Source organism: Pipra filicauda, unplaced genomic scaffold (genome assembly GCF_003945595.2).
Source record: "Pipra filicauda isolate LSUMZ 115617 unplaced genomic scaffold, ASM394559v2 scaffold127_size2900866_pilon, whole genome shotgun sequence".
Classification (NCBI taxonomy): Eukaryota; Metazoa; Chordata; class Aves; order Passeriformes; family Pipridae; genus Pipra; species Pipra filicauda.
The window spans coordinates 2314244-2327487 of record NW_024103740.1 but is presented as its reverse complement, the minus strand read 5'-3'; the positions used below and the strand labels follow the sequence as shown (position 1 = coordinate 2327487).

The 13244-nt window shown below is 40.4% G+C and overlaps 1 protein-coding gene across 1 annotated transcript in view; it reads right to left on the bottom strand.

Moving 5' to 3' along the window:
• Positions 1-12849, bottom strand: part of LOC113990682 (acyl-coenzyme A synthetase ACSM3, mitochondrial-like) — an 86464-nt gene extending 73615 nt beyond the window's left edge. The window contains exon 1 of the mRNA XM_039390295.1: positions 12667-12849. The gene's annotated coding sequence lies outside the window, so the exon portion shown is untranslated. The remainder of the gene's footprint in view (positions 1-12666) is intronic.
• Between the last annotated feature and the right edge of the window lie 395 nt (positions 12850-13244).

Here is a 13244-nt window from a genome sequence, read left to right as displayed (position 1 = left end):
TGGCTGCAGAAAATGCGAGGAATGCAAAGCTGTAACTGCTGTGCAGGTTCCCCCTCCCTGGACTGTTTGCACCCCTTCCCAGCCATCACCTGACAGCAGCTGCCAGGAGCCAGGAAATGCCTACAGCAAAGAGGAGCTCAGCACACAGCATTCTCCTTAGGAAAAGCACTGTAAATTTGTGGTGTATTAAACATTATAGTTGATGAAACCCTCATTCTATTGAAGCAATGCCAAAACTACATCTTTTTTCAGTGGAGCAAGTGTTTTTCCCTTCCCACTGTCTCTCTGATCAGATTTCTGTTCCCTTTGTCACCCATTCTATTTTTCTGAAGCGCTTTCAAACATTTTCAGAGGAAATTAACTGATTTCATCTCTCCTAGTTTTAACATTTCTGCAATATAATTGTATTCTTTGTCCTAAAAGGAAACTCTGACAGTATACTTTTCAGGTTTTCCATCTTGCACAGTTCATTTTTGTAAGAATCAATAAAGGTCATGCTATTTAAAAATATAGAGCCCGAAGAGAGTGCAGAAAAGACCACAGAATTGCTCAGTGTTGCCACAGAGATGAATGTGGGGTTTTTTTTTCAGCAGCAGATGGTACAGCTGACATCTGCAAAAGCAAAGGGCACAGCTGGGTTACATCTCAGGTTATGGAAAGCAACAACATCTACTATGTGTCACCTGTTTTGACTACATAATTCATCTTTCTCTGAGAACAAAGTGCCTCTCCTATGCATAGAAAACAACTGTGTGTTTCCCATTTATGACAGAAGTGATGCCACGTACCCCAGTACGAGGACACGGAAAATCAAGGGCCTATAGTAGTAATAGGCAGGGATGACACTCATAACAAAAATCAAAGCTACCAGCTTCTAAGGTATTTTGTACATTCTGGGATTAAAACCATTTTCATGAAAGATGCTAAAAGCAACAACCAGTATTTTGACCAAAAATGCAAGGCCGTTTTCCATGGGAGTGTGTATGTTTCAGTACAGCACAATTCCTTAAAGCAGTGGCCACGTTTTCATTGAGAATGTTGGCTAATGTGGTTTTGGCATAGCTGGAGCACTGCAGGGGAAGTGAGAGCTGGGAAAAATGGGTGCCCATGTGCCACACATCAAGGTGACACCAGCAAAGTGCCACCACTGCTCTCCCCCTCCAGCTGGCTGCAGATACAGAGAGTCATTTGACCCAAATGGAGAGGAAAACTGCTTTTGGTCACGGGGAAAGAGTTAGCAAGCAAACTCAAGGAAAGGATACAGCAAGTTTCCAACCACTGAGCAGAAACTGGTGAATTTTAGATCACACTAATAGTATCTTTCTGGCTTTACTGTCCAGCACTGCTGAAAAGGGCTTTTTATATCTCTGTTGTGATTCAGTCTGAGCCAAGTGCTTCCCAATCTGGATTCTACCTCAGGTATTCTATTTCTGCACATTACTTGAATGTACTGACCCAATATACACCAACACAGATAAGGAACATCTGCAGAGAGGGATATTCCTGAATGCAGAGCGAACAGTTGATGCTGTCAGATGCTCTAATCTCTGCACCAGTTCTGTGCATTCAGAGCAGCTGATAATGCAATTTGGTGTTTCCCTGGAAGCAGGCAGAGGGCATGCACTTTCAGAGGAATAGATGGCATGACTATAAGAGCACCCCAAAGTTCAGTCCCACCCCCTTGTTTGTACTGTATTAAAGATACTCTGTGTGCTTTCTGTCAGGACTTTTCTGCACACTGGTGATAATGTTGCCTTGTTCAGAGGGGTCAGCAAGAACAGTGCAGAGTATTTTCCAATTAAATGGTCAGAATTACTTAGCTGAGTTCTTTTATTTAAAAAAATAAAAAGTTGCTTAACATTTCAGCAAAACCAGATCTCTTTGGTTTGATTCAGGCTTGTATCTTAAAACATAAAGGGCAAGAGTGCGAATGGCATCCTGTCCTTGGAGTGGGAAATAAACCCAAAATTGCGGTTATATCTTTCTTAACTATCTGAGATTTTAACTCTTGATGTCACAGCTCAGCACTGAGGTGCTTATACCCTCTGCCTGCTTTTTTGGCTTTTCCATATGGTGCATACATAGTCTCGGTGATATAGCACCTCCCAGCTTGATGGGAAACTGCAGGTCTGTGCACAGCAATAAGAATAGATACAAGCAATAAAATACAAATATCTCACATTAAGGCAGTCCAATCATTATCTTGTTATCATTTATAGAGAGATAATATTAGTAACTATCAAAAGGGTAATACTATACTATTAGTATTACTATTAGACAATATTAGGATACTATTAGACAGTAGTTCTCTATCCCCTAAATCTGAGAGGCAGTTGATACCCAGCTCATGGAGGCTACTATTGATTAGGAGAAATGACAAGGAACAACAAAGCAGGGTTTTCATGCACAACTCATGCCCGGGGATGTCCTTGGCCTCTAGAAATTGGGAAAGCAAGACCTCTGTTACTATAGCATTGAAATCTGGGTTGGTGCACCTGGGCACCTTTCTCAAGCTGAAATTAGGCAATTGGCCTGTAATCTCAAAAGAAATATGGATCTTTATTAAAAAGGCACTTTAACTACCATTGGAAGCATCTAAAAGCTGAAAGGGCAATACATGTATTTTATTGGCCCAATGACTGTGGGGCCAGCACTGTCTCCAGCAGTACCAGGAGGAAGGGCTCTAGGACTGCAGTAAGACCCTCCAGAGTAAGACCCTAAATTCTCAGGGACAGATCAGTGGAGTGACTGGCACTGCAGCTATTTGAACTGCAGAGTAGTCTCTAGTTGTTCTTGCTGTTTTTCCTATGGGATGGAGAAACTTCTCCAGAGCAACTGAGACTGCAGTAGATGGATGATGTCTTACAAGGTGGGGTAAAGGCAGGAAGCAATAAACTGGATGACTGGATTAATACTATCATTAAATAACAGTGATATGTATTTCAGAGCCTCATTTTTCCAGGTTCCAACCTCTCATTTTTTGCTCTTGATTCACTCTCTTATAACAAGCCTGTACCTTACCTTGTGCTATCCTGGCAGACGTTCTTGAACATTCCTTTTCCTGCTGGCTGAGGATGAAGAATAATGGACAACTAACTGTAACTACCCTGTGTGATGCTATCAGATGCAGCATGGATTTAGCAATAAGCATTATGTGCCATCAGCATTCATTCTGTTTGAAGGGCCCTTTCTGCCTTTGTGTGCACTTCTGCAAGCAGCCTGCCAGCAGGGCCATGGCAGGAAGGCACGGGAGGCTTACCCAGCATAAGCACTTCATTAGAAGAGCTTCCTACTAAACTCATAAGGAGAACAGCAGGGGAACAGGGACAGTTAAAAGAATATTCAGGGACCACAGAGTGGGGTCCTGTGTCTGAGGAACACTAAAGGCCATCCTCCATCTGAAACCAGTGGCAACTACGATGGCTCCTGTTCTCTACTCTCCTTGAAACATCCAGTGATCCTATTCTGAGAAGAAATGTCTCTAGTACTTTCAGATATTTGCCTTCTAAACAGTTTTAACTGGACTTGTGGTGCCCATCATCCTTCCTCTTAATTTCCCTGAAAAAGGCGGGGAGGTGCTCCTGACTCTGAGAGCCACATAATCATAATAAATGCATTTGCTGAAAGAAATTAAACAACAACAGGTGTCCTTCAGAGCCCCCAATGACTGTTAAAGGAATTTTCATTTGTGAATAAACAGCAGTAGAAATTGTCTGACAGCTTCTCATTATTAAAATTAAGACCCTGCTTAATCCTGCTGATGTCAGCGGGACCCAAGATGACCTGCTAAGTGCCAGTCACAAAACTAAATGTTGCCTAAGGGATGTATTAATGGAAGCATCCCATTAAAAAAAAAAAACAAACAAACAAAAACAACATATATAGTATAAAAATATTTTGGAGCTGTCTTTGTGGCTATTAAAGTCAAAGGCAAAATCCCACAGCTTTCAGTGAAGCAATGAAGCAGAACTGTTATAGACTGTCTACAAGTGCCCTGTGCAACATTGCAGTTTTAGGGACTTACACTGAGAGGAAGTTTGGTTCTGTACAGTCAGATGTGCTCCACCAAACACTGCCTGAAGCAGAAGCTGCACATGCACCTGGAGAAAATTCCTTGTCTGCTCCATGGCCTTCCTATCACCTTGACAGACCTTTTTTCCCCTCTGCCTGCAAAATGGGATGGCTGTGCTCATCTGTACTTATTATATGCTTTTAAGTTTTAATGCACTTGTAAAGTTTCTCCCTAGTGTTGTTGTCAAACGACCCAATTTGAGGAATAAGATATCCCACAATGCCATAAGTTGAATGAGATCTTAAATTCAAACCCTGATCACTTAGCAGAGAGCATACACCGTATATGCTCAATGAGGCTTACTGCAAGCAATGTTAAGGAAGATAAGGAAGGTTTTATGCTGACTGGCTTTCCTTTTTTCTTTTTTTCTCTATATTTTATTGTTACTCAAAAGTCAAGGATTGATAGGAAAACAATGCATTTGCAGCAGATCTGTCAAAATGTAAAAATATTGATTTCTGAAGAAGCTTGCCCACAGTGCATAAGTAAGTCAGAGTCAAAATCAATAGAGATAAATTAGGACTTCTCCAGCTCTATAAATGTTACAATAAAAGAGCCTTTAATGCATAAAAATCCTGTACATCAGATGACAAAAATAGTTTAAAATTACTTTTTACTTAAATTTTAAAAGGCAAGGTAAAATGTCCATTTTCTGCCACTCTAAAGTTCGAACAGCAGAGTACGTTATTTTTTGAGATCATTTTCCAGATGTACTATTTTTTCAGACTATCAAGAGTCCTTTCAATGCTTGTCCCGTGACTGACCACAGAAAGGGAATGGGTGGTCAGCCCCATAGTTGGTCTGAGATCTGAGGTGTGGTGGGTGGGTGGGTGTTTGCAGGAAGAGATAAGACGAAAGTTCATCTTCCAAGTGCTGTCTGTCTTACCAACAACCTCACATTCAGCCAGAACTGTCTTGTGAGAGAAGGTCAGCAGCTATCCCCCTTGGGTCTGAGAATAGATTGCTTAAATACTTATGATGGGTCTTCAGACCATGCATTTTTGCAACAGTTATGCTATTCACGAGAAGTTGCTCAAAGGAGACTTTTCAATGGCTTTTGTGGGAGGAAGCATTTGGCAACCAGACAGAGAAAAACAGATTTTTTTTTTAGGAGATGCTTTATCCCCAAAGTGCAATTCTTTTGTCACACATTTCTTTCAGTCTCTCAAGGTTGAAAAGTTTTTGGCAGCAATAACTGTAGAGCTTGCAAAAGTCATGGTTTCCAGCACAGTGTGTCAGATGAACCCAATGAGACAGATCCTTGGCGGCTGTAAGCAGGTACAACTCCATTGACAATGGGACAGCAAGACTGATTTACACTGCAGAAGATAAGACTCAATAAGTTTTAAACATGGAGGGTACAGTTATAGCTCTGAACACAGTTTAATCCCTCATGCCTTTAATCTGTTTCAGTACTATGTTTGATGCCACTTCCATGAGCTGTGGTAGTGGGATATTATATCATTACAATAGTTTTGCTGGCTTTCTCTTTCTGCTCATCTTTATTTTTGGAAGTATTCCTGTAATTCCATGTAAATAAATTTCTTTTACAATTCTTTATACAAAATGACTTTTTAATGGTATTTTCGTTGCATCTTCTCCAACTGATGATTAGACCTGAGAACAGGAAACTTTGCTTACTACACTTTCTTGACTTGGGGGCTGGTAATGATCCTGGTGCCCAAAGGACTGAACATATGCAAAAGCTGGGACCATCAGCATGATTTGTATAAGTGCAAGTGCACTATTATGAATGCAAAACATAGTTTCTCAGTTGCATGGAAATTGTGCTATCATAAGTAGCACAGAAAAATATTTCCCTCCACAGCAAATGAAGTTTTACAGCCTGTGTTGTACTGGACATGATCTCATGTGACTATTGTTTCATTTCTACCTGATAGATGGAGAGTCTAAAAATTTTATTTAGTATGCTTGACATCCACACCCAGGAGCACTCATATACCTATGAGCAAGACTGGGCATTTCCCATGCAGGCACATTTGTGCACATTTGCACGCAGACCCACGCAGGATTTGACACTGCAGCTTTGTGCTCACTTCTGCTTTAAAAATGTACACAAACAGTTGCAAACAATCCTAAACTGAGAGGCAGGAATAGCATATGCAGAGGTATTACACACACAGTAGAGATCTGGGGACAAGCTGTACAGGTTCAGTCATCCTGTGTTACTCCCTGGTAATATATACCTAGGAAAAGTGGGCTCCAGGGCCTATTCTCTTTGCTTGAGAAGGCAGGTCTCCCATTCTCATGGCTTTTCCTCAGTAGCAAGGAAATAATCAGGTCCTGAGTGTTAAGCAGAAATCAAAAAATCTATTTTTCGTATTTGTTAAAATTCAACAGTGTGTAGGCTCTCTAAAGAATCATTAAGTGCTCTTTATACAAAATTTAATTTAACTAATTTCTTAAAAAAATCCTCCATAAAGAGCTTTCAAAATGTTTACTGGTGCAATAAACCATTACAGGGATTGTTTTGTGTCATTTGCCTCCAGACAAAATAGACATTTTAGGGCATTTTGATTTTTGCTGTCTAATAAATGAAGCGCTACAATTCTAAACTTAATATCTGCCATCACCATTATCTTTCCTTGCTTTACATCTTCCTAGAGGTTCACCATGACACAAAAAGACAAATTGTTGTAATATTTTCTGCACATAGGGCAACATTTATTTTTTCTTCCAAGTTTGTCTTTCAGGATGACTTACTGTAGGTTGTCTTTTTTTTATTTTCCCAAGTATATTTAGTTTAGAAAAGCTTGACCTCTAATTAGAGCTGATAAATGTTCTGCAATAAATAAGAAGTGTAGAGTTTTGGATAGAATCCCACTGAATGTGAATGGACCCTGTCCTTGAAGAGCCTAACACACTTGACATTTCTTAGTTCATTTAATGCACTGATGCTTTTGAATTTGAGCTAATTTATAGTTTTTCCTGTAGTTGGGATTATTCTAAATGAAAACTTGCCAATGCCTTATGCTACAGTTTAAACACTCCCCACCATCACCAAGGATGTTTTAATCGATGCACTTGAAAATCATGGCAGCTCTTTCTAGACTGAACACTTTGGCAGCTCATTCTTGGTTTATAATTGACCAAAGTACTCAAGTTTATGATTAATTGCTGAGTCTGCAGTTTGCAACAAAAGTCCCTGTAGTCTCTGAGACTGTGTCTATCTTGTGCAACATGGATGGTAAAACATGGACACATCCTCATGCCCCCTTGGGAAAGGACTCCATCAGTCATCTTTTGTCCCTCATTTCACTCCATCCCTTAGTTGCCATTGCCAGCACCAGCTCTGCCAGTGTTAAAAGATATTTCAGCTGGGATCACCAGCTTCTGTCAGTGCCAAGACACAGAAGGTATCTTTGACCTTAAACAAGGGTCAGAGAAGCAGACTGTAAAAAAGTCCATTTCATGATCTTATTTTCTCAGTCTTGCCATCTAAATGCCAGCAAAAATGACTGCATTACCTCAGACATGGTTCCTTTGTCTCTCTCTAAAGACCTATTGCTATGGAGCTGTTTAACCATTCTAGTTGCATTCATTCATTCATCACACATTATGTCACTTATCTCTTAGGTTCTTGAAGCATTACAATTTTAAGACTCATATTGTACGAGCTGTAAATATATTTGATGCAGTTTCCCTGCTACTGAAAATAAAACTAAGAGCTTGGAAATGGAAAAACACTAAGCCCAAGCACACTTTATACAAAGGATATCATACTATATCAATGATACTCTGGAAAAAAAATTGCAAAAGTTAACTGAGTTACAGTGTGTGCCCACTAGGTACACACAATTTAAGAGTCTTCCTTTACAAGGAATGCCATATTTCAAAGCATTTGTTAAATAAAGGTAGTATGTGTTATATCTTAAAACCTAATTCATATCTAGTGCAGTCTGTTTACATCATCCCTCGCTGAAAGTTCCCACAAGAAGATTTAAGACTGCTGTGCTCAGAACAGCAGAAGCCTCCTGGTTATCCAGGATCCCAGCCTGATGGGGGTTACACCAGGCTTTTTGCAGTCCCACTTGGGCTTGCAAAATTCTTCTCAAGAATATGCAAATCCTCCTTCCTGATCTAATGGGAAGGGATCTTGCCCAGTGTCACAGACACTGCATTGCTGCTTCTCCAGAGCTGCAGTGTGGCAGCAGTGCCATTGGAGCAGAAATGTACCATTATCAACAATAAACTGTAAGAAATCCTTAAGCACTGCAATTAGTTACCAGATTAGAGCCATTCTTGAACTTCCTCTTCAGCCATTTGCCTTTCCAGAAAGTCTTAGCTCTTAAATGTTGGCAGAGTACATGCCAAAAAAGTTTCTCTTTCTGTAACATGCTGTAGTCCTGAAATTGATACTAGAAGTCGTTCATTATTACCAGCTTCAGAGCAGCCACATTGGAATTTTACAACTTCAACCGAATCTAACCCTTCTTAATGAAATGTCCCAATGCTCACCTGTAACAATGTTAGCTCTCTCAGCAATTTTTTAATTCAAAGTGGGTTGTCTGTCTCTATATTTTGGGATTAGTTTGACTACACACATCAACACTCTCAATGCATAATCACGGCTTATGAAGCCAATTTGCTAAAAAGTGACTTTACACAAACAGAGTCAATGTTTGCATGTCTCGGTATCTGGTATGTGCTCAGCTGTGCTGGAAGTGTGTTCTGAATAAATGCAGGAAAGGAGAGAGCCAGAGCACCAGCCACGGAGTCATGCAGGCCTAAAAAATAAAACCTCCCTAATTGGCTCCCTGATGACGTACACCTCGAGTTTCCACTGATTGTATCTGCTTCTGCATTCCAATCAGAATATGCAACCTCAACACTCATATTTAGAAGCATTTTGATAGGATCTCCAGGAAAGGATATATACAACTTATTAAAAATAGGAGTTGTGGAAACTGTCTGGGTCAAAAGAAACTTAGGGATGTTCCTGTTTCTTCATCCTGGGAAGCTTGCCACCCCCACTCTGTCGGTCACAGCACCATCAGTTAGGATGGGTTTTAAAGGTTTGTCTTAACCAAGGGTCCCTGTGAACACTGCAGGCACAGTCTCCTCCATAGATCAAAGACATGTCCTGAAAAGCTTGGCATGTTGACTGCACTGGCTATACCCACACTTTACAACATGTGAAAGAGCTGCTCTTCCCTTTGCCTCCTTGTCAGTATCTTCAAGGAGACTAGATAAAAATTAAAACAAAAACAATTTTCTTCAAAGCTCCACTTGGAGGACCTCATCTGTGGTGTTTGGCTCTCAGTGGTTGAGCTAGTACAGAAAAAATTGTACCAGAGCCATGGTCTATCTTATCTCTAAGAGAGAGGAACACTGGCCTTTGTATTGCAGTGGTATAATGAATAGAAGAAAATACATACAGAAGAAATTAACTTGAGCCTGTGGAGTTTCCTTTATTTTACTTGAGACTTGATTTAACTCACTGTTTTCTAAATACACTATGGTACAATTCTTGTATCTAGTTTTGGGTTGATTTTTTTTTTAAAGCCTTTCCACTGTCGGCTGTGGAAGCATAAGAAATGTGTCTAAGCAGAATGCTAAGAAAATGATGGAGTGAAGTATTTGGAGACAAGAATGTACCTTGGTATGAATAGCTGGGATTAGCCTCAAGTTATGTCATAGGAAAATGCATGCAAATAACAAACTCACCATCATTTGTTTTTTCCCCTTTAGTCATATCACTAAAAATTTGTTAGTATGGGGATTGCTGAGAAAGTCAACACTCTTTGCAAGAAAGGGACAGCAAAGGTGTCAAGGTTAGCCAGTTTCTATTATTTCTATTATTTCTGCTTGATTAAATAGATTAAGGGCTGACGATCACACAGTGCATCACAACAGGGCTCCATTTTTTCTATTTCTGCAGCTAAGAGCTGATATTTACAGTTTGCTGAAGTGCAGGACCCAGCTCCCATCTACTGTAAACTGGTACAACTCCACTGACTACAGTGGAAAGTACTGGTTCTTACCACTGAAGCATGGGCTATAGAAGTCATGATAGATGCTTGTTGGAATCCTCACCTTTTATTTCCAAACACTGGGCTAGTGATGACTGATCTTTTCATCTCTTCAGTACCAGACAGATTTGTGTAAAGTGGATGCTTTCACTTTTTTTGCCCCTCAGGTTTTTCTAGCTTTGAAAGTCTCCCTTAGGGATAGCAATATATCATCAAGGCTACCAAATCTCTTTGAAGAGTAGCAGCACTCTTGGCTCAGGATTTAGGATTCCACCAGGTCAGTCAGACTTCAGTTAAAGAAACTTAATAGAACAAATATTAGGTATTAATGAGTTTCACCCCACTGCAAATCTGATGCTAGTTCCTGGATGGATCATTAATCAGGCATCTTCATTTCAACACTGAAAACTACTGCTAGAGTGGAAACAGAAAAAAAGGATATGCAGTGCAACATTCCTTACTTTCAGTAATGTTATTTACCAGCTCATTATGCCACCAAAACACCATCCAGATGTTATTGCAGCCCTTTCAGAGCTTTATACATATGTCTCTATGCAGAGAAACTCAAGCTGAATACGTAACAGCAATTATAACAGACATCTGCAGCACTCATTCCATTTGAAAATTCTTCAGCTATTCTGTCTTGGGTTTGTTTGTGATCTTTAAACATGATTTGGCAAAATAATTACAATCAGAGATCAGATCAACACTGTTGAAATACACTGTCTTTTATTTATTTGAAGGTATATATTGCTTCATTGGATTTCATTTCTGTATTAATAAGTGTTTGTGGTATTCATTCAGATTTTGTATTTCACGTCTTAGTATTAATCTTTATTTTGTCTGTCCTTGATCAGGAATCCCAGAGCCAAAAGATTCTCAAATCTCAGCAGCACAGCCTCCTCGTGCTTGTCATATGTATTAAACAGACACCTGAGAAGCACAAAATGCTCTTCTCCGGGAGAAAGCTGATGGTGAAGCTGCTTCTCCCTTCTCTCATCATTAGGGTTTTTCTCAGGGGACAGAGACTCCTTCAGTACATATTCAAAGTCACTTTGTATATTTGAATCTCATGCATACTCCCAGAACAATATCAAAGCAATCCTTTGGGTCAAAGATACAGGGCCATGCACAGCCCCCTCCTGTGAAGCCTGGAGATAGTTGTGTAATCCCACAGCCTCCAGGGAAGAGCTTTCAGTGCTGAAGTGATGCTCCCCATGTGCTGGAGTCACACAGCCACCCAAAACCCATTGAGAGCAACATCACAAACACAGCCCCCTCATCCATCCCACCCCAGCACAGTCAGGTGCCCACGTGACTGTGCACAGTTACTCAATGCTGTTTACACTGTTTGCTGAGGTAAAAGGAAGTTATACAGCAACAGGCTGGAGAGAAGGCAGATGAGTTCAGGACAGTAAAAACTCCACTGGATCTGGCTTCAGGCATCAATTAGTGAAGGTAATGTAAAAGACACAAATCTCCCTTCCTGCAGTAGACTACTGCACAGTCTGCACACTATACTCCAAAACAGGATACAAACTTTTCACCACACTAAGACATTAATTGAAAACGTAATATATTCCTGAACAAGGTTAACTGATACCTGTCTGCCCTAGATGGATGTTGGGGAGAATCTAATTGCAGAGAATCATAATACAAGCTGTGAGAAGATGTAAACTTCTGCACCTGCATTTATTCTGACCAAGGACTTCAGATTTCAGAGCCCCCAGGTAACATTGGGAAGGGGCTTTATCACAATTTAACCTGAGAGAGGGGAGTAGGTTATCCTGCCTTCTATTTATTTCACTGGGATGACAAATTCACTGTAGGGAATGTCTTGATGATGACGAGGGGATCATCGAGCACACAGACCTATGAGGAGATGGTGACATACACAGATATCAAAGAACAGGGCTCTCAACTAAAACATGTTTAAAAATACTCTCTAAAAAAAACACTCATAGACTACATCTTGAGGACAGCAATACCTTTTGCCTCTCCAGTTTCTTCCTTAGCCTTTACTTTTCACTCTTGCTACTGAAGTCTCAGCTACACAGGTACACCAGCTTGGGTTTGTCCTCCCTGACATTTTCCCCTTTAGAGCCGTGACATTTGACATTTTACAGGACTTGCAACAGAATTATAAAGAATAACAACCTGGTCTAAATGCAACAGTGGGAGCAAGACAGAACGAAGGAACATGACTTCTGCACCCAGCCTTAGTGAATGCTGGTCTTTCCAGCAGTCAGCCAACCACTTACACACTGGCAACTAGGCTTCAGTCTGGGTTCTGGATTATTTTCGGTTGCATCCTCAGCTATGGCAGTTTCTAGATACTATTTTCCCCCCTCACCTAAGCTCTCCCATCTGCAGGTATGAGCTCAGGAACAAAATACAGCTTAGTCAGAGAAAACCCTTCCACAGAACAAACCCCTCTCACTCCTGAACAGGGAAATTGCCTGTTCTGTCTTCAGCAGAGCACAGCTGTCATCACAAAAAGAGCCTGATATCAAATCCACAGGCAGAACATGTAGTATTACAGGCAGCTCCAAAAACTTTTATAAAATCTCTAAAAGCTTATAGTCTAACACAAATACATACCTGACCCATTTTTCTTGACATCCAGGGTTCAAAATGTTGTCTCTGGGAAAGTTCATGGAGGATAATAAGAGCTGAAAGGAAATCACAACCCATCCAAATGTTTCCAAAAGCATTTTGTTGGTGTTGAAAGCAGCTGCAGGTATTTTCAGGTGCTTTCTACATGGCTGTGGTGCTAGGGCCAATGTGCTGTAAATCACAGAATGAGATTAACTAATTAGCTAATTAGAATGATATTAGCAAACATATTTTCTTTAGAAGCACAGGGTCATGGAAGCATGCAGGGCCTCTATGGTCCTGAAGTCCTGCAAAAATCATAGTCTGTAGGGAGTTACTTTTCTATAAGCATGTAGAATAATTGCTTTGATCAGACTCTCTGATTGAAAATGAGTTTTTCTTTTAATTCATTCCATCATTCCTTTTAACAAGACACTCACTACTCCTTGTTTCAGCAGACAAAGATGTGAATTCACCAGATGTGACCTTCTGGGAGTGGCTGCATTTACTTCTCTACCTTCTGTACAGGTAGTAAGAACTGGGGAGCCTGCCTGCTGCTTTACAGAAAATAGCATTCATCATTC